The sequence below is a fragment of the Bubalus bubalis genome, chromosome 23 (genome assembly GCF_019923935.1).
Source record: "Bubalus bubalis isolate 160015118507 breed Murrah chromosome 23, NDDB_SH_1, whole genome shotgun sequence".
NCBI lineage: Eukaryota > Metazoa > Chordata > Mammalia > Artiodactyla > Bovidae > Bubalus > Bubalus bubalis.
Window position 1 is genome coordinate 4,575,463 of NC_059179.1, and position 21,585 is coordinate 4,597,047.

At 37.1% G+C, this 21,585-nt stretch overlaps 1 protein-coding gene and 1 non-coding gene across 2 annotated transcripts in view; both read left to right on the forward strand.

Annotated features, from left to right (window-relative positions):
* PCDH15 (protocadherin related 15) overlaps positions 1 to 21,585 on the forward strand; it is a 1,798,632-nt gene that overhangs the window by 429,434 nt on the left and 1,347,613 nt on the right. The gene's annotated exons all lie outside the window — the stretch shown is intronic.
* LOC112581682 lies at positions 20,646 to 20,785 on the forward strand. The gene has a single exon (XR_003106301.2). It is a non-coding gene; the product is annotated as a small nucleolar RNA SNORA7 (small nucleolar RNA).

Sequence of the window (21,585 nt, forward strand, 5' to 3'; positions counted from 1 at the left end):
GCCATAAACATTCCCCTCACAAACAGGTCTCAGATAACAATCCTTCCCATGGCCTCAAGCTGCAGCCTACATGCTCATCCTGGAACATTCTTTGTAAAGATCCTTTAACAAATGTAAATGGTTACTTTATAGATTATTTTCTGGGCACAACTGCAAAAGGCTTTGTGCTTTCTCATGCTTCTCTCAAGAACAATAAGCACCTTAACATTCTTTCCAGCTAACTCAACTGAAGAAAGGAAAGAACAAGTCAGAATCACAAGACCAAACTCCTTAATCCCAGGACCCTGCCTGCAGGATGAGGAGAGGTGGTTGGGGCCATGCATCCATTTTGTCAGTAATGCCTAATGTGGCTCCGGACACCCTTGGACTGCAAGGAGATCCAACCAGTCCATCCTAAGGGAGATCAGTCCTGGGTGTTCATTGGAATGACTGATGTTGAAGCTGAAACTCCAATACTTTGGCCACCTGATGTGACGAGCTGACTCATTGAAAAAGACCCTGATGCTGGGAAAGATTGAGGGCAGGAGGAGAAGGGGACAACAGAGGATGAGATGGTTGGATGGCATCACTGACTCAATGGACATGGGTTTGGGTGGACTCTAGGAGTTGGTGATGGACAGAGAGGCTTGGCGTGCTGCAGTTCATGAGGTCACAAAGAGTCAGACATAACTGGGCAACTGAATTGCACTGAATTGAATTCTATTTTGAGAGCTAGTCAGAACATTTATGCTCTATTATATTCTTGCAGCAGAATTAATACATCATATATTAGGTCTGTACCATGACTCTCTGTTCACAACTAATTCTTTTTCATCATCACCTTGACTTTTACCCTTTCCTGATGGATTCATTTCTACTTTTCTCCTGAACTTTGGGTACTGAATCCTTTCAGTATACTAATAGATGATTAAATCCATTAGAATAAATTTAGGGATTAGAAGAGAAAGAAAATTTTGCTTACATGTTAGATTGATTCATATGAAATTCCTAGTATTTGAATATTTTTGGCATTCAAAAATGTCATTTAAGTAATGAACCAAATAAGCAAACAAATGAAAAGCATACTCTATTTATCATAAAGAATCTTAAAAGGTTTTAGCTACTGAGTCAATGATAGTTAAAGGGTTATTTCTTGTTAAATAAAATAAAAATATATGACATTATCTATGTATCTTAATTACTTGGTTATATTTTGTCTCACCATCTTATAGCTACTTCATTCATCTATCATATTTTTTTATTATCTTTTCATTAAGTCACTGATCCTGACCAATAGAATTATTTAGATTATAACTTTTGCTAATTATATTTAAAAAAGGGCAGAAGTTGGAGTACTATAGGCTTAGTGGTATAAATAAATACATACATACATGCATATATGCGCCTCCCAATGTAGCGGACCCAAGAGACACAGGTTCAGTTCCTGGGCTGGAAAGATCCTCTGGAGGAGGAAATGGCAACCCACTCCAGTATTCTTGCCTGGAAAATCCCATGGACAGAGGAACCTGGTGGCTTAACGTCCATGGGGTCACAAAGAGTTAGATATGACTGAGAGACTGAGCACAACAAACATAATAGGGTACTATATCTGGCACTGGATGCTTTCTAAGTTGAATGGATACTATTACCTGGTAAAAATCATTTCTGAGACTCTTAGTGCATTTGGGAATATGAATTGGATATGGGAGCTAATAAAATTTAGGCTACTCTACATATACTTGAGCTTAAAGGAAGAATAGATTTGCTGGATTTAGACCTCTTAGTCTACTACATGACCCCTTTTTTAATTCCCACAACTCTTTAAAAATGTGATAAAACTCAAAAAATATAATTGGACTGCTTTTGGAAACTAGAAAAAAGAACTGATATTCCTGGTATGGTGACATGATAGATGGACCATTAAGCCATAGAAGCAGAGTGGTCTCAGTATTACATGTACCTAGATACAAGAAGGTCATGGGGAAGGCTTTGCACAGGCAATAGGACTGGACTTTCCAATTCAGTTTAACTAGCTCACTGGGGAGTAGGAACCCCCTAACCTGAGTTACACCACCCATTAAGTAGCCTCAGGGATGATGCTACTATGAAACTAAAGAAGAGTTTTTGAGTGATCCAACTGCAATACACAGTGAAAATACACAGTCTATCAAATAGTTATGCACTAAAATACCCCTCCTTTTTATGTTCATTGTTCCAAGGCTGAATGGTTTCAACTATTCCTATACATGTGAAAAATAAGCATTTAATGAAACAACAGGAGATTTTTATTCCAGACAGCATAGATTCTTAGAGTTTTGAAGTTATTTTCTTCTTATAGTATCTCTTGTTTTGAGATCTTTTTTTCTAAGTCTCTTTTGCTTTAGGGAAATAATGGCTAGAGGCATGTACTTTCAAATTAATTCCAAAATTCAAGGCATTTTTGGAACCCCCTTCAAAATAAATCTTTATTTTATACATTTACAGTTAACAATAAGAGGAAGTTAGCAATAATTCAAGTAAAAACTTCCTCACATACAGCAATAGAAATATGAAGCTATACATAAAATTAAATTTATTTTTCAAAGCTTTTCAGTTGAGCACTCCAAAATAAGTTATATTGTTATAACTTAACATTATCTGTTTCATCTTTGGCAATATTCTAATACTTTCAAATTTAAGCTTTTCCATTTGTATGTTGAAAATTTGAATTTCTAACCATTTCTTTTTGTACTGCATGAGTTATGGTAGATGGTAAATTATTGTGACAGAGACTGAAGGTTGTAAGGGTGTTAGTAGTATCCAAGTTTGCATCTTTCCTTTCAAATGGCACAGAGGTGAGTTGTGTAGGGCAGAGGAGATAAATTCTACTTCATGAAGTTATTGAGAAATCAGACCCCTTGCATCCTGTGACTCTTTCATCTCCCAGATTCATGGCCTTCATATTGAATGCAATGAGTGAGCTCATTAGCCAATGGAAAGGAGAAGGGATACACCTAATCATGAATTCGAAGGAAGTGTCTTGGAATTTACTTCAACATTACTTCCTTTCACATAATGTTGGCCTGACTTAGTCATGTTGCCTTACCTAGCTGCAAGAGGGCTGGAAAATTCAGACCCTAGCTGGATAGCTGTGTGTTCTGCTAAAATTTAATGTATTTGCTTACTATAAGGATGGAAAAAATGTAACTGAGAGACAGCTAGTGATTGTTGCCACTCTAATCATTCTTCCTTACTTTTTAGAAATATTAGTATATTAGCTTGAGGTTGTGGGGACAACCTTCTTCCAATTCTTCCAGTTAGTTTGTATTGGAAAAGAGAGTATAAATATTCTTTTTTATTTTTTAGCATAGAACTCACATGTAAAATGTGAGGCCTTAAAAAATGAATTTATATCACAAGCAAGAGGAGCCTAAGGAGATGTGGTGACTAAATATAAGAAATGCCTTGAATGTAATCCAGGAAGAGAAAAAGGACAATAGGAACTACAGAAAAGAATAGGGAAAGTGTAGAAACTATGAATGATATGGACTTTAGTTAATAATGGTGTACAATATTAGTTCACTATTTATAACAAATGTATAATACTGAATGACTAAGATGTCAATAATAAGGTAAACAGACTATGTGGTAATGCAGTAAACATCTGTACTATCTTTGCATTACTCTGTAAATCTCAAATGTTCTAAAATAAAGTTTATTAATAGAAATAAATGTGCACTATTGTATATTAAATTAATAATTGCATATTTATCAAATGCAGGACATAAACACAGGTAATAGTGAAACAGCAATTTGAGAAAAATCTAATATTAGATAATATTACTCAAATCCAAATTGACTTAAGCATAAAAAATTAAAGGATAAAATGAAATGAGGACTTCATATAATGATGAAGTACCATTGATTATTAGATTGAGTTTTCCCTTCAAATTAGATTGATTTATTCACCTAAGCTACCATGAGGAAAGAGCTTTATTTTGCTCATTCATGTTAATAATACATCCTTATTTAAAAGTTGTATGGTTAAAATGGGCTTCCCTGGTAGCTCAGCTGGTAAAGAATCTGCTTACAATGCAGGAGACACCAGTTCAATTCCTTGGTTGGGAAGATCTCTTGGAGAAGGGATACGCTATCTACTCCAGTATTTTGGGGCTTCTCTAGTGGCTCAGATGGTAAAGAATCCACCTGCAATGTGGGAGACCTGGGTTTGATCCCTGGCTTTCGAAGACTCCCTGGAGGGGAGGGCATGGCAGCCCAATCCAGTATTCTTGCCAGGAGAATCTCCATGGAAAGAGGAGTCTGGTGGGCTACAGTCCATGGGGTTGCAATTGAATGACTAAGTGCGCATGTACCACACACACACACACAAGTTTGAAATACACTTACTTCATTCTTCCATTAAATATATGTGAATGATTAATTTGTTATGATATTTCTGTTTTAACTAGAATTTAAGTTTTCTGTAATAACTATTAATTCAACTGTACCACCTTCTAAGATGAGTATTGAGTCACATATATATGAAGAAAAAAATTGCCAAAGTGATAAGTCACTTATTATTCTAGATCTGGATCAAGTGCAATTTCAAATGTTGCTTATTAGGAGCAAGATATGATTTCTTGAAATTATTTTAATAATGAGACTGTGTTTTGCATTAATTTTATTACCCTATTTATGATAAAAAAATTGAATCCAATTAAATTTCAGTTCAATTTAGATTTAAATCTAATCATCTTTAAAAAAAGGAAAGTAACTTTTCTGAGATCAAGATGATATGGAGTGGGTTACATTAAATAAATAAGGAAAGATGTGAATACCTGCAACAACACTCTCATAATTAGGAAGGGAATTTCTGACATAATTTGTGTATTCTCTATATGCAGTTCATTTACTTTTCTAAGTCATTCTTGATTCTTGGAGCAACTTTTTTTTCACATGAATGAAATCACATCCTCACTCTTTTTAGGTGAAGATTACATTTTGGTTAGCTGTTTTCAATCTTAAGAAACAGAAACTCTTTAATATTATCTTCTTTAATTGAAGGTATATTGATAGATATATTCTTGACCTCACACAAGAGCAACTAACTTGACCATTCAAAGTTCACAACCATGCTGCTGCTGCTGCTAAGTCGCTTCAGTCGTGTCCGACTCTGTGCGACCCCATAGACAACAGCCCATCAGGCTCATCCGTCCCTGGGATTCTCCAGGCAAGAACACTAGAATGGGTTGCCATTTCCTTCTCCAATGCATGAAAGTGAAAAGTGAAAGTGAAGTCGCTCAGTCATGTCCGACTCTTAGCGACCCCATGGACTGCAGCCTACCAGGTTCCTCCATCCATGGGATTTTCCAGGCAAGAGTACTGGAGTGGGGTGCCATTGCCTTCTCCAACAGAACCATAGATAAATCTAATTGTTAAGAAATTAAAACTGTTTGCAAGGGATCCTTAGAATCAAGTTATATGGGACTTACTGCTAGCAAACATGCACTAATGCAATTAGGTCTTTATATTAGGTCACTCTCACTCATGCCACAAGCTATCCTCTGTTGGTTCTTAATATTAAGAGCTATCATTTATAAAACGCTCACAATGTGCCAGACTCTAATACACACTATCTCACCAGACCACCTGACCTGCCTCTTGAGAAATCTGTATGGAGGTCAGGAAGCAACAGTTAGAACTGGACGTGGAACAACAGACTGGTTCCAAATAGGAAAAGGAGTACATCAAGGCTGTACATTGTCACTCTGCTTATTTAACTTATATGCAGAATACATCATGAGAAACTCTGGGCTGGATGAAGCACAAGCTGGAATCAAGATTGCTGGGAGAAATATCAATAACCTCAGATATGCCGATGACACCACTCTTAAGGAAGGAAGCGAAGAAGAACTAAAGAAACTCTTGATGAAAGTGAAAGAGGAGATTGAAAAAGTTGGCTTAAAGCTCAACATTCAGAAAACGAAGATGATGGCATTCAGCCCAGTGACTTCATGGCAAATAGATGGGAAACAGTGGAAACAGTGTCAGACTTTATTTTTTGGGCTCCAAAATCACTGCAGATGGTGACTGCAGCCATGAAATTAAAACACTCTTGCTCCTTAGAAGAAAATCTATTACCAACCTAGACAGCATATTAAAAACCAGAGACATTACTTTGCCAACAAAGGTCTGTCCTGTCAAGGCTATGGTTTTTCCAGTGGTCATGTATGGATGTGAGAGTTGGACTATAAAGAAAGCTGAGTGCCAAAGAATTGATGCTTTTGAACTGTGGTGTTAGAGAAGATTCTTGAGAGTCCCTTGGATTGCCAGGGGATCCAACCAGTCCGTCCTAAAGGAGATCAGGCCTGTGTGTTCATTGGAAGGACTGATGCTGAAGCTGAAACTCCAATACTTTGGCCACCTGATTTGAAGAGCTGACTCATTGGGAAAGACCCTGATGCTGGAAAAGATTGAAGGTCATAGAAGGAGACGACAGAGGATGAGATGCTTGGATGGCGTCACCGACTCAATGGACATGACTTCGGGTAAACCCCAGGAGTGGGTGATGGACAGGGAGGCCTGTCATGCTCCAGTCCATGGGGTTCCAAAGAGTCTGACATGACTGAGAGACTGAACTGAGCTAGACATTGTAATTAACTTGCCTGAGGTAACTGAGTATGAAAGGAGGAAGAGCCAAGATAAAAAAGCATAAAATTTTTATTCTCTACACTCTTCTGGTCCCTTAAGCAATTAAGTGGTTTTGTTATTGTTCACTCACTAAGTTATGTCTGACTCTTTGAGACCCCATGGACTGCAGCACACCAGGCTTCTCTGCCTTCACTGTCTCCTGGAGTTTGCTCAAATTCCTGTCCATTGAATCTGAGATGCCATCCAACCATCTCATTCTCTGCTGCCCTCTTTTCCTTTTGCCTTCAATCTTTCCAAGAATCAGGGTCTTTTCCAATCAAATTCTTTTCCAAGGTTGTTCATATCATGTGGCCAGAGTATTGGAGTTTTAGCATCAGTCCCTCCAATGAAAATTCTGGGTTGACTTCCTTCAGGATTGGATAATTGGGATCAATATCTTGTAATATTATACAGGCACTTAAAATTTTTAAAAATATTTAATTACAGAAAATGAATGCTCTAATGCTAATGAAGAAGTAATTATTACTATTATACAATTAATATATTGAATATGTGCATCTATATGCATAGATTAAATGCACAAAAGACCTGCATTAAGTGTTTACAATGCTTAGGTCTTAATAAGCATTGACTTGAGAGCCCTACTATTTTTTCTGCTTATTCGATTTTGGTGGAATTTTTATTCTTTATATTAAGTATGTAATTTTGTAAAATTTGAAAAAGTATAATAAATATAAAAACACACAATCTGTTGAAATTTTTTTGAAATATATTTGATGTACAATATTATGTAAGTGGGGTTTCCCTTGTGGCTCAGTGGTAAAGAATCTGCCTGCCAACACAGGAGACATGGGTTCCATCCCTGGGTCAGGAAGATCCCCTGGAAAAGGTAATGGTAACCCACTTCAGTATTCTTGCTGGGAAATCCCACGGAAATAGGAGCCTGGTGGGCTACAGCCCATGGGATCACAAAAGAGTCAGATAAAACTTAGCAACTAAACAATGACAATGAATTATGTAAGTCACAGGTTTACAGTGTAGTGATTCACAATTTTAAAAGGTTATACTCCAGTTATAGTTATTATAAAATATTGGCTATATTCCTTGTGTTGTACAGTATATTCTTGTAGCTTATTTAATTACATAATAGTTTGTACCTACTAATCCCCTACCACTATATTGCCTGTCCCCCTTTCCCTTCCCGCTCTGGTAATTGCTCGTTTGTTCTCTTTATCTGTGAATCTGTTTCATTTTTGTTATATTTGAAAAATATAGTTTGTTGTGATTTTTAGTTTCCACATATGAATGATATCATACAGTATTTGTCTTTCTCTGTCTTACATTTTTCACTTAGCATAAGACCTTCCAAGTCCAACCCAGTCTTTGTTATGTTTATGGATATATATTTGGAGTACATTATGGAATACTCCATAAAATAAAATATTTTATGCCCATACATATCTATCTATCTATCTATATAGTTGTTGAAACTAATTATTCTCTTCAATATCTATATACCTGAATGTATCAAATATGGAAAGAACTTTAAGAATTCTCTACTTTAAGCAATAACATTAACCTGGAAAGCTGAAGGAAATGGAAGACATGTATTTACTAGACAGTGAAAAATGGTTTAGGATTTTCATCATCCTCATCACCTCTCACTGTTTGAGGTAGAATGGAATGGGGTTATTTTTGTAGTAGGACTGAGGGGAAATGAACAACTTTGTGTCATTCCAGTAGGATATTTTTATTAATATTGCTTCTTCTTTTTTTATGCCTGAAAATTTAACTAATGGAGTTCAAACAACAATAATAATGGAGTTGAAAAAATAATATGGAATATTTCCAATCATAATCATTTATCTTGCTTCAATAATGTTATTTAGAATTAAATATAAGTCAGTTCAAGGTAATAATATGTGATTTATTGGATAAAATCAGACCCTGTTAAGAAGTTAAAAAGGTGAGCTATTAATAAATAATGTTTAAGCATATAAGATATTTGCAAAGCAAATCTTCTGAAGACAAAACTATTTTTTCAAACTACATATTTTCTGATAAATTCTCTGAAGTAGCTGTGAATCTTAGTTCATGAGCACAGATTTTCAGTGAATAACACATTCATTTTTTAGAAGAAATTATTTAAATCTGAGCAAAGCTCACCATAACTCTGAGCTCATGGAAAATTCAGTCTCACTCTACACAGTATTGAATGAGGGCTCAGGATTGGTCTTTGTTTATTGGCTACTGATTAATATGCCAATCAGCATAGTCTGTTCATGACAAGGATTCTTCTGCTTCCATGAAACACTTAAATATGGAAATGATCATCATAATAGGGACTTCTGTCTAACATCTAAAATCCATTATTTCCTGTATTCTAATAATGTAATTATAGCTAGGCAGATTGCAACATTTTTAGGCATTCTTGGAATATATGTGTCACTATAAGACTCAGTTGTCTTCAGTGGTATGTGAAAGGAAGTAATATTTTAGTTCTGTACCTAAAGCCTGATGATGATTTTTCATTACTAAGATTTAGTTGTTATTTCAATAGGAAACTTAGCCAATTAAAAGTGCTTTACTGAATGGTAGATATTCATGGTGTGTGAAAGAGCATGATACATAACTAAATGATCTTTATTACATAAAAATGGATGCCTAGTTGTGAAAACATACAAATGAGACCTAAAAGGTCATGCCAGATGGTAAATTGCCTGTGATTATGAATGACTTTTTTTTGCTTTTTGTGGTTTTTGGTTTCCTATTATGCACATGTTAACTTTTAAGAAATAAATGCTATTTTGAAAACCTTTAAAAGTGTTCTACACTTATCAGTATATTAATTTGAAAAATATTGAAAAGTAAACTTTAGCTATAGTTTATTAAGTTTGATTCTCAGTTTCTTTTGTTTAAAAAAATACAGTGCACAATAGTAAAGTATATTTTTAGAAGAAAAATCACACCTGATTGCAACACCATAATACTGTTTTCAATATGGCAGTCTGTGTCCTTATTGAATAAATTAAATAAGAAAAGTGTAATCAGAAAGCAAATTTCCTCCACATCACTGTGGGACAATAACTTTTCTCTGTTTCTATGGATATTTGTCTTAAAAAGCCATAGTTTATCTGGTCTTACTCAAATATTGTAAAAAATTTCTCATGTATGACTGACTTAATAGGTATCCTGATAAGCCTATTACCAGAGTTTCAGTCTCTATTCCAACGCATGTCTTTTTCTGTCATCTAATCAACCATCAACAGACTGAAGTTTGACACTTAACTCTTAGAGAAACCGATACTGATAATTCGACCTGTATTTAATCAGCAATCAAGGTAATCTCCAGGCCTTCAAATTCATACTAACAACAAGTATGCTTATTTCTAATGGGCTGCATCCTCTAAAAGAGAATCCTTTCTTACACACCACAGAGAGGTGGCCATGGAATATATCTGTTAAGGGTTATCTTTCTAGGGAGGAAACTTGAGTCAGTGAGATTGACTCAAAATTCTATGCAGAAGACAGAGGATAGGTGGTTTCTATGTTTAAAAGCAATCAATCTATCTTAAGACTAGAGATCATTCTATGTGCTTTTACCTTCTGTTCTTTACCAAATGCATGTACTAACATTTTCTATTTCCCGCATCATCTTTATTGAATTTGTTGGAGTAAATTAAATTGATCAATTAAGCATAATGAGCTAAATCCATACTTGACCAAAAGGAATTCACAAAGAAATCCTAGCCTTGGATATAGATTAATAAAAGGCAGAGACTCTGGGATGTTCTCATTTTGTGGAGGGAATTAGTATGTTTTTGTTGTACTTTCAGCAATCGTGTTATAGTTGAGAAGGCTTTAAAAAATTGTGTGTAGAATATATGTTCATGTTCATACCAGTTCTGTTTATCATACAGCTTGTTTGTAGTTTTTGGTAGTTTAATTTTTTGCCTGACAACAAAAATCTTTACTCTTTTCTGGTTTTTGTGTGGACATATTAATCATCAGGGCTAGTTCTCATTTGTATTAGTTAATGATATACATGGTGTAAATATTCCTTTTATGGCTGATTTCAAACTGCTGCTGCTAAGTCGCTTCATTCGTGTCCGACTCTGTGCGACCCCATAAACGGAAGCCCACCAGGCTCCCCCATCCCTGGGATTCTCCAGGCAAGAACACTGGGGTGGGGTGCCATTTCCTTCTCCAGTGCATGAAAGTGAAAAGTGAAAGTGAAGTAGCTCAGTCGTGTCTCACTCTTAGCGACCCCATGGACTGTAGCCCGCCAGGCTCCTCCATCCATGGGATTTTCCAGGCAAGAAGAGTACTGGAGTGGGGTGCCATTGCCTTCTCCGGATTTCAAATTAACCAGGTTTTAATACCAAGTTTGCAGAATTCCTGAAAATTTACCAGTTTTTATGAATCAGCATTTACCCAGGGATCCTAGGATTTCCTATTTATATATCCTTTAGAGAATGTTCATTAGCTTCCCTAGTGGCTCAGAGGATAAAGCGTCTGCCTGCAATGCAGGTAGACCTGGGTTCGATCCCTGTGTCAGGAAGATCCTCTGGAGAAGGAAATGTCAACCCACTCCAGTACCTTTACCGGGAAAATCCCATGAATGGAGGAGCCCTGTAGGCTACAGTCCATGGGGTCGCAAAGAGTTGGACACGACTGAGCGACTTCACTTTCCCTTTCCCTTTCCTTTAGAGAATGTTCATTCAACAAAATCATCTTTCATGGATTGATAGTATTTCAATGAAAAAAAAAAAAATGACAAGACTGTTTCATATTACCCAGTATTAAATCTCCTGTTCCATGTGTAGATAAACATAAAACAAAAGAAGACCCCTATTCTGTTTAGTAGGTTCTTAGTAGATAATATGGACTTCCCTGGTGGCTCAGACGATAAAGCGTCTGCCTACAATGCAGGAGACCGGATTCAATCTCTGCGTTGGAAGATCTCCTGGAGAAGGAAATGGCAACCCACTCCAGTTTTCTTGCCTGGAAAATCCTGTGGACTGAGGAGCCTGGTAGGCTACAGTCCATGGGGTTGCAAAAGTTGGACAGACTGAGTGACTTCACTTTCTTTCCTTCTAGTAGATAAAATATTCAAAGGCAGTGGGCATTTTGTTATGAGCTTTGGAAAATAAAAATGCCTCCTGCTTAAAATTTCAGTTAAGTTTTCCTAAACAGCCAGATTGTCTGTAGAGAATTCATCCACCCTTTGTATGGAAAGTAGCATATCAATACTAATACTAAATACTTAAGTACTTAGGGCCACTAAAAATATCCTACAACAAAAGCAAATATGACATGATATTCATGGCATTCATCTTAATATTTTATCAGTTAGCATTTATTTCTGTTTTTTCAATTTTTATGTAACTTTTAAAGCTATTTTATAGCTTTTAAAAATATTGTTAATATTTTACAGAACATACAAACATTTTATAGCTATTACAAAATATTGTCTATATTCTCTGTGTTGTACAATATTCTTGAATTGTTCTTTTTTATGGCTGAATAGTATTCAATTTTTTTTTTTCCATTAATGTGTTGATGAACACTTAACTCATTTACATGTCTTGGCTATTGTAATTAATGCTGCTGTGAACACTGGGGTGTGCATATCTTTTCAAATTAATATATTTTTTTGGATATATATACCCAGGAATGAAATTGCTGTGTCCTATGTTAGTTCTAATTTTAGTTTTAGGGGTTTTTTTTTGTTTGTTTGTTTTTTGAGAAACCTCCATAATTTTCCACAGTGGATGCATCAGTTTACATTAGCACCAACATCGCATGAGAGTTTCATTTTCTCTACATGCTCACAGACATTTAGTCTTTTTCTTTCTTTTCTGTTTTTTTTTTTTTTCTTAAATCATGATAGCTATTTTGACTGGTGTGTTATCTCATTGTGGTTTTGATTTGCATTTCTGTGATGATTAGGAATTTGCTGTTGTTCAGTCAGTAAGTCATGTCTGTGACCCCATCAACAGTAGCACACCAGGCTACCCTTCCTTCACCATCTCCCAGAGTTTGCTGAAATTCATTTTCATTGAGTCAGTGATGCCATCCAACTATCTCATCTTCTGCCACCTCTTCTTGTTTTGCATTCAGTCTTTCCCAGCATCAGGGTCTTTTTCAGTAAATGGGTTCTTCTCATCAGGTCGCCAAAGTATTGGAGCTTCAGCTCCAGTGTCAGTACCTCCAATGAATATTCAGGGTTGATTTGCTTTAAGGTTAACTGGTTTGATCCCCTTGCAATCCAAGGGATTCTCAAGAGTCTTCTCTAGCACCATAATTAGGCATCAGTTCTTTAGAACTCATCCTTCTTTATCGTCAGTAACTTTTCATGTGCCTATTAGCTATCTGCATTTCCTCTTTGGGAAAAAGTCTATTCAGTTCTACCCGTTTTTTAAATTGGGTTGTTTTATAAAATACCTTCGGAGAAGGCAATGGCACCCCACTCCAGTACTCTTGCCTGGAAAATCCCATGGATGGAGGAGCCTAGTATGCTGCAGTCCATGGGGTCGCTAAGAGTCGGACACAACTGAGAGACTTCACTTTCACTTTTCACTTTCATGCATTGGAGAAGGAAATGGCACCCCACTCCAGTATTCTTGCCTGGAAAATCCCAGGGATGGGGGAGCCTGGTGGGCTGCTGTCTATGGGGTCACACAGAGTTGGACACGACTGAAGTGACTTAGCATAGCATAGCATAAAATACCTTATTTTTTAGTAGTATTTAGTATAGGAGAGGGAGAAGGCAATGGCACCCCACTCCAGTACTCTTGCCTGGAAAATCCCATGGATGGAGGAGCCTGGTAGGCTGCAGTCCATGGGGTCACTAAGAGTCGGACACGACTGAGAGACTTCACTTTCACTTTTCACTTTCATGCATTGGAGGAGGAAACGGCAACCCACTCCAGTGTTCTTGCCTGGAGAATCCCAGGGATGGCGGGGCCTGGTGGGCTGCCATCTATGGGGTCGCACAGAGTCAGACATGGCTGAAGCGACTTAGCAGCAGCAGCAGCAGCAGTATAGAAGAAAATTAATTCTTGGCCTACTGCATAAAAATTCTAGAAATAACTTTTATATTTTTATTTTATTTTATATATTATATATTTAATGTATAGTTATTTTATAAGTAAAAAATAAAATGCAAAGTTAACAGCTAAGATAGTCATAGTTGAGACAGATAATTTTAAGTGAACATCCAAGAAAAACAGATTGTTTTTAATTTAAATATTTAAAGTAAAAATATCTGAATATCCACATAAAAAAAAAATTGAATACAATTGTTGAATTGATAATGAAAACTCTCAAATAAAAGTTCAAAAATGTATAGATTTAAATACAAATTATTTTGTGTTATTTATTTTTTAATAGAAATTTATTTATTTTAACTGGATGCTAACTACTTTACAATATTATATTGGTTTTGTCATAAATCAACATGAACCTTCCACGGGTGAACACATGTTCCCCATCCTGAACCTCCCTTCCTCTTCCCTCCCCATACCATCCCTCTGGGTCAGCCCAGTGCACCAGGCCCAAGCATCCTGTATCATGCATCGAACCTGGACTGGTGTTTCATTTCACATATGATATTATACATGTTTCAGTGCCATTCTCCCAAATCATCCCACCCTCGCCCTCTCCCACAGAGTCCAAAAGACTGTTCTATACATCTGTGTTTCTTTTGCTGGCTTGCATACAGGGTTATCGTTACCATCATTCTAAATTCCATATATATGCATTAGTATACTGTATTGGTGTTTTTCTGTCTGGCTTACTTCACTCTGTATAATAGGCTCCAGTTTCCTCCACCTCATTAGAACTGATTCAAATGTATTCTTTTTAATGGCTGAGTAATACTCCATTGTGTACATGTACCACAGCTTTCTTATCCATTCATCTGCTGATGGACATCTAGGTTGCTTCCATGTCCTGGCTATTATAAACAGTGCTGCGATGAACATTGGGGTACATGTGTGTCTTTCAATTCTGGTTTTCTCAGTGTGTCTGCCCAGCAGTGGGATTGCTGGGTCGTATGGCACTTCTATTTCCAGTATTTTAAGGAGTCTCCACACTGTTCTCCATAGTGGCTGTACTAGTTTGCATTCCCACCAACAGTGTAAGAGGGTTCCCTTTTCTCCACATCCTCTCCAGCATTTATTGCTTGTAGACTTTTGGATCGTAGCCATTCTGACTGGTGTGAAATGGTACCTCATAGTGGTTTTGATTTGCATTTCTCTGATAATGAGTGATGTTGAGCATCTTTTCATGTGTTTCTTAGCCATCTGTATGTCTTCTTTGGAGAAATGTCTGTTTAGTTCTTCGGCCCATTTTTTGATTGGGTCGTTTATTTTTCTGGAGTTGAGCTGTAGGAGTTGCTTGTATATTCTCGAGATTAGTTGTTTGTCAGTTGCTTCATTTGCTATTATTTTCTCCCATTCTGAAGGCTATCTTTTTGCCTTGCTTATAGTTTCCTTTATTTTGCAAAAGCTTTAAGTTTAATTAGGTCCCATTTGTTTATTTTTGCTTTTATTTCCAATATTCTGGGAGGTGGGTCATAGAGGATCCTGCTGTGATTTATGTCGGAGAGTGTTTTGTCTATGTTCTCTTCTGCTACTGCTAAGTCACTTCAGTTGTGTCCAACTCTGTGTGACCTCATAGATGGCAGTCCACCAGGCTCCGCCATCCCCGGGATTCTCCAGGCAAGAACACTGGAGTGGGTTGCCATTTCCTTCTCCAATGTTCCCCTCTAGGAGTTTTATAGTTTCTGGTCTTATGTTTAGATCTTTAATTCATTTTGACTTTATTTTTGTGTATGGTGTTAGAAAGTGTTCTAGTTTCATTCTTTTACAAGTGGTTGACCAATTTTCCCACTTGTTTTCCCACTTGTTTTCCAACCAATTTCCCAGTTTAATCACTTGTTAAAGAGAGTCTTTTCTCCATTGTATATTCTTGCCTCCTTTGTCAAAGATAAGGTGTTCATAGGTGCGTGGATTTATCTTTGGGTTTTCTGTTTTGTTCCATTGATCTATATTTCTGCTTTTGTGCCAGGACCATACTGTCTTGATGACTGTGGCTTTGTAGTAGAGCCTGAAGTCAGGCAGGTTGATTCCTCCAGTTCCATTCTTTTTTCTCAAGATAGCTTTGGCTATTTGAGGTTTTTTGTATTTCCATACAAATGGTGAAATTATTTGTTCTAGCTCTGTGAAAAATACTGTTGGTAGCTTGATAGGGATTGCATTGAATATATAGATTGCTTTGGGTAGTATACTCATTTTCAGTATATTGATTCTTCTGATCCATGAACACGGTATATTTCTCCATCTATTAGTGTCCTCTTTGATTTCTTTCACCAGTGTTTTACAGTTTTCTATATATAGGTCTTTCATTTCTTTAGGTAGATATATTCCTAAGAATTTTATTTATTTATTTTTTGTTGCAATGGTGAATGGAATTGTTTCCTTAATTTCCCTTTCTACTTTCTCATTATTAGTGTATAGGAATGCAAGAGATTTCTGTGTGTTGATTTTATATCCTGCCACTTCACTATATTCATTGATTAGCTCTAGTAATTTTCTAGTGGAGTCTTTAGGGTTTTCTATGTAGAGGATCATGTCATCTGCAAACAGTGAGAGTTTTACTTCTTCTTTTCCAATTTGAATTCCTCTTATTTCTTTTTCTGCTCTGATTGCTTTGGCCAAAACTTTCAAAACTATGTTGAATAGTAGTGGTGAGAGTGGGCACCCTTGTCTTGTTCCTGACTTTAGGGGAAATGCTTTCAATTTTTCACCATTGAGGATAATGTTTGCTGTGGGTTTGTCATATATAGCTTTTATTATGTTGAGGTATGTTCCTTCTCTTCCTGCTTTCTGGAGAGTTCTTATCATAAGTGGATGTTGAATTTTATCAAAGGCTTTCTCTGCATTATTGAGATAATCATATGGCTTTTATTTGTCAATTTATTAATGTGGTGTATTACATTGATTGATTTGAGGATATTGAAGAATCCTTGCATCCCTGGGATAAAGCCCACTTGGTCATGGTGTATGATCTTTTTAATGTGTTGTTGGATTCTGATTGCTAGAGTTTTGTTATGGATTTTTGCATCTATGTTCATCAGTGATAATGGCCTGTAGTTTTCTTTTTCTGTGGCTCAGATGGTGAAGCGTCTGCCTGCAATGCGGGAGACCTGGGTTCTCCCGGTCTCCTGGGTCAGGAAGATCCCCTGGAGAAGGAAATGCAACCTGCTCCAGCACTCTTGCCTGGAAAATCCCATGGATGGAGGAGCCTGATAGGCTACAGTCCATGGGGTCGCAAAGAGTCGGACATGACTGAGCGACTTCACTTTGTCAGGTTTTGGTATTAGGGTGATTGTGGCTTCCTAGAATGAGTTTGGAAGTTTACCTTCCTCTGCAATTTTCTGGAAGAGTTTCAGTAGGATCAGTGTTAGCTCTTCTCTAAATTTTTGGTAGAATTCAGCTGTGAAGCCGTCTGGACCTGGGCTTTTGTTTGCTGGAAGATTTCTGATTACAGTTTCAATTTCCATGCTTGTGATGAGTCTGTTAAGATTTTCTATTTCTTCCTGGTTCAGTTTTGGAAAGTTGTACTTTTCTAAGAATTTGCCCATTTCTTCCAAGTTGTCCATTTTGTTGTCATATAATTGCTGATAGTAGTCTCTTATGATCCTTTGTATTTCTGTGTTGTCTGTTGTGATCTCTCCATTTTCATTTCTAATTGTATTGATTTTGTTTTTCTCCCTTTGTTTCTTGATGGGTCTAGCTAATGGTTTGTCAGTTTTATTTATCCTCTCAATGAACAAGCTTTTGGCTTTGTTGATTTTCGCTGTGGTCTCTTTTGTTTCTTTTGCATTTATTTCTGCCCTAATTTTTAAGATTTCTTTCCTTCTACTAACCCTGGGGTTCATCATTTCTTCCTTTTCTAGTTGCTTTAAGTGTAGAGTTAGGTTATTTATTTGACTTTTTTCTTGTTTCTTGAGGTGTGCCTGTATTGTTATGAACCTTCCCCTTAGCACTGCTTTTACAGTGTCCCGCAGGTTTTGGGTTGTTGTGTTTTCATTTTCATTCATTTCTATGCATATTTTAATTTCTTTTTTTATTTCTTCTGTGATTTGTTGGTTATTCAGCAATGTGCTGTTCAGCCTCCATATGTTGGAATTTTTAATAGTTTTTCTCCTATAATTGAGATCTAATCTTACTGTACTGTGGTCAGAAAAGATGCTTGGAATGATTTCAATTTTTTTGAGTTTATCAAGGCTAGATGTATGGCCCAGGATATGATCTATCCTGGAGAAGGTTCCATGTGTGCTTGAGAAAAAGGTGAAATTCATTGTTTTGGGGTAAAATGTCCTATAGAGATCAATTAGGTCTAACTGGTCTATTGTATCGTTTAAAGTTTGTGTTTCCTTTTTAAGTTTCTGTTTAGTTGATCTATCCATAGGTGTAAGTGGGGTATTAAAATCTCCCACTATTATTATGTTATTGTTAATTTCCCCTTTCATACGTGTTAGCATTTGTCTTACATATTGTGGTGCTCCTATGTTGGGTGCATATATATTTATAATTGTTATATCTTCTTCTTGGATTGATCCTTTGATCATTATGTAGTGTCCTTCTTTGTCTCTTTTCACAGCCTTTGTTTTGAAGTCTATTTTATCTGATATGAGTATTGCTACGCCTGCTTTCTTTTGGTCTCTGTTTGTGTGGAATCTCTTTTTCCAGCCCTTCACTTTCAGTCTGTATGTGTCCCTTGTTTTGAGGTGGGTCTCTTGTAGACAACATATGTAGGGGTCTTGTTTTTGTATCCATTCAGCCAGTCTTTGTCTTTTGGTTGGGGCATTCAACCTATTTACATTTAAGGTAATTATTGATAAGTATGATCCCGTTGCCATTTACTTTATTGTTTTGTGTTCCAGTTTATACACCCTTTTTTGTGTTTCCTGTCTAGAGAAGATCCTTTAGCATTTGTTGGAGAGCTGGTTTGGTGGTGCTGAATTCTCTCAGCTTTTGCTTGTCTGTAAAGCTTTTGATTTTTCCTTCATATTTGAATGAGATCTTTGCTGGGTACAGTAATCTGAGCTATAGGTTATTTTCTTTCATCACTTTAAGTATGTCCTATCATTGCCTCCTGACCAGAAGAGTTTCTATTGAAATATCAGCTCTTATCCTTATGGGAATCTCCTTTTGTGTTATTTGTTGTTTTTCCTTTGCTGCTTTTAATATTTGTTCTTTGTGTTTGATCTTTTTTTAATTTGATTAATATGTGTCTTGGGGTGTTTCACCTTGGGTTTATCCTGTTTGGGACTCTCTGGGTTTCTTGGACTTGGGTGATTATTTCCTTCCCCATTATCTCCTCAAGTATTTTCTCATGGTCTTTCTTTTTGTCTTCTTCTGGGACTCCTATGATTTGAATGTTGGGGTGTTAACATTGTCCCAGAGGTCTCTGAGATTGTCCTCATTTCTTTTAATTCGTTTTTATTTTTTCCTCTCTGATTCATTTATTTATACCATTCTATCTTCTACCTCACTAATCCTATCTTCTGCCTCCGTTATTCTACTATTTGTTCCCTCCAGAGCGTTTTTGATATCATTTATTGCATTATTCATTATATATTGACTCTTTTTCATTTTTCCTAGGTCTTTGTTAAACCTTTCTTGCATCTTCTCAATCCTTGTCTCCAGGCTACTTTTCTGTGATTCCATTTTGTTTTCAAGATTTTGGATCATTTCCACTATCATTATTTGGAATTCTTTATCAGGTAGATTCCCTATCTCTTCCTCTTTTGTTTGGTTTGGTGGGCATTTATCTTGTTCCTTTATCTTCTGGGTATTCCTCTGTCTCTTCATCTTGTTTATATTGCTGTGTTTGGGGTGGCCTTTCTGTATTCTGGCAGTTTGTGGAGTTCTCTTTATTGTGGAGTTTCCTCACTATGGGTGAGGTTGTACAGGTGGCTTGTCAAAGTTTCCTGGTTAGGGAAGCTTGTGTCAGTGTTCTGGTAGATGGAGCTGGATTTCTTCTCTCTGGAGTGCAATGAAGTGTCCAGTAATGAGTTATGAGATGTCAGTGTGTTTGGAGTGACTTTGGGTAGCCTGTATATTGAAGCTCAGGGCTCTGTTCCTGTGTTGCTGGAGAATTTGCGTGGTATGTCTTGCTCTGGAACTTGTTGGCCCTTGGGTGGTGCTTGGTTTAAGTTTAGGTATGGAGGCATTTGATGAGCTCCTGTTGATTAATGTTCCCTGGAGTCAGGAGTTCTCTGGTATGCTCAGGATTTGGACTTAAGCCTCCTGCTTCTAGTTTTCAGTCTTATTTTTACATACGCCTCAAGACTTCTCCATCTATACAGCACCGTTGATAAAACATCTAGGTTAATGATGAAAAGCTTCTCCACAGTGAGGGACACCCAGAGAGGTTCACCAAGTTAGATGGAGAAGAGAAGAGGGAGGAGGGAGATAGAGGTGACCAGGATGAGATGAGGTGGAATCAAAAGAGGAGAGAGCAAGCTAGCCAGTAATCACTTCCTTATGTGTGCTCCTCAGTCTGGACCACTTAGAGATGTTCATGGAGTTATACAGAGAAGAGAAGAGGGAGGAAGGAGACAAAGTTGGCCAGGAGGATAAAGGGGGGAATCAAAAGGAGAGAGACAGATCCAGCCGGTAATCAGTTCCCTAAGTGTTCTCCACCACACGGAAGACACAAAGAGATTCACATAGTTGGGTAGAGAAGAGAAGGGGGAGGGAGGAGCTAGAGGCGACCTGGTGGAGAAAAAGGAGAGTCCAAAGGGGGAGAGAGTGGTCAAGCCAGTAATCTCACACCCAAGTAAAATTGGGTACTGAAGATTGGGTTCTCAAAGGTACAAAATTGATAACAAATACCAAAAAGCAAAGATTAAAAATCTAGAGTAGAGCTTGGATTTTCAAAAATTTAATATTAAAGAAAAAAAAGTCACAAAAGTTATAAAAAAAAATATATATATATATATGAAGTTTGCTTTAAATAATCTCCCAGGATCGCATCTGGAGAATGGTTTGTATTCTGCCAGCTTCGGAGTCGGGAGGGAAAGCAAGCCTGGCAGAGGTACCCATTCCATTCCCAGTTTGCTCAGTATCTGGTGATTGGAAGACACTCTGCAACAAGAGAAGAGAAAAAAAAATAAATAAATAAAAATAAAAATAGGGTTTCATTTTTTTTTTGCAAAGTAATAATAGGTTATAAAAATGAAAATTAAAGAAGTAATAGAGGACTTAAAAATGAAAAAAAATTTAAAAAATTAAAGAATGATAGTAAAAATATATCTAGGACTTCCTCTGATGTTTTTGTGGACAGTGTAGTGTCAGTTCATTTTCAGATAGTTCCTTGATCTGGCTTATATTTCTCAAGATCAATAGGCCTCTTCCTATGTAGTCGGTACTAACTACAGGGTTTTAATCTATTGCACCTGTCACTTCTAAGGAGGTTCCCTCTGTTTTAGCTTCTGTTTGCTGGTCTCTTCAGTGTTTAATTTCTGCCCTGACGCAAGGGGGCAGTGGTGGACACTTTTTAAGGCTCACTTTTTCAGTCGTGCTATGGGAAGGGAGGGACGCTGCAAACAAATAACACTGGCATGTTCTCGCAGTGTCTCAGCCACACTGGGTTTGCCTTTGCTCATGGCACATGTACTTTCCCTGCCTACACTGCTAGGCTCTAGGTTGCTCTGCCAGGAACTGTCTGAGGCCAGCCCTGGGTTGTATGCACTTCCCAGGTCTAAGCCACTCAGGTTTAGGTACTCGGGTACTCCTTAAAGGTGCAGACTTGGTTGGGCCTGAGTTTTGTGCACATTCCAGGTCCGAGCAGCTCAGGTGACCAGGTGTTTGGTGAGCACGGTCGCTGTGACTTATTGCCACCCCTGTCCCTGCCCATTAGTTTTCTGGGTGTACAACTGGCGCACCTTCTCAGGCA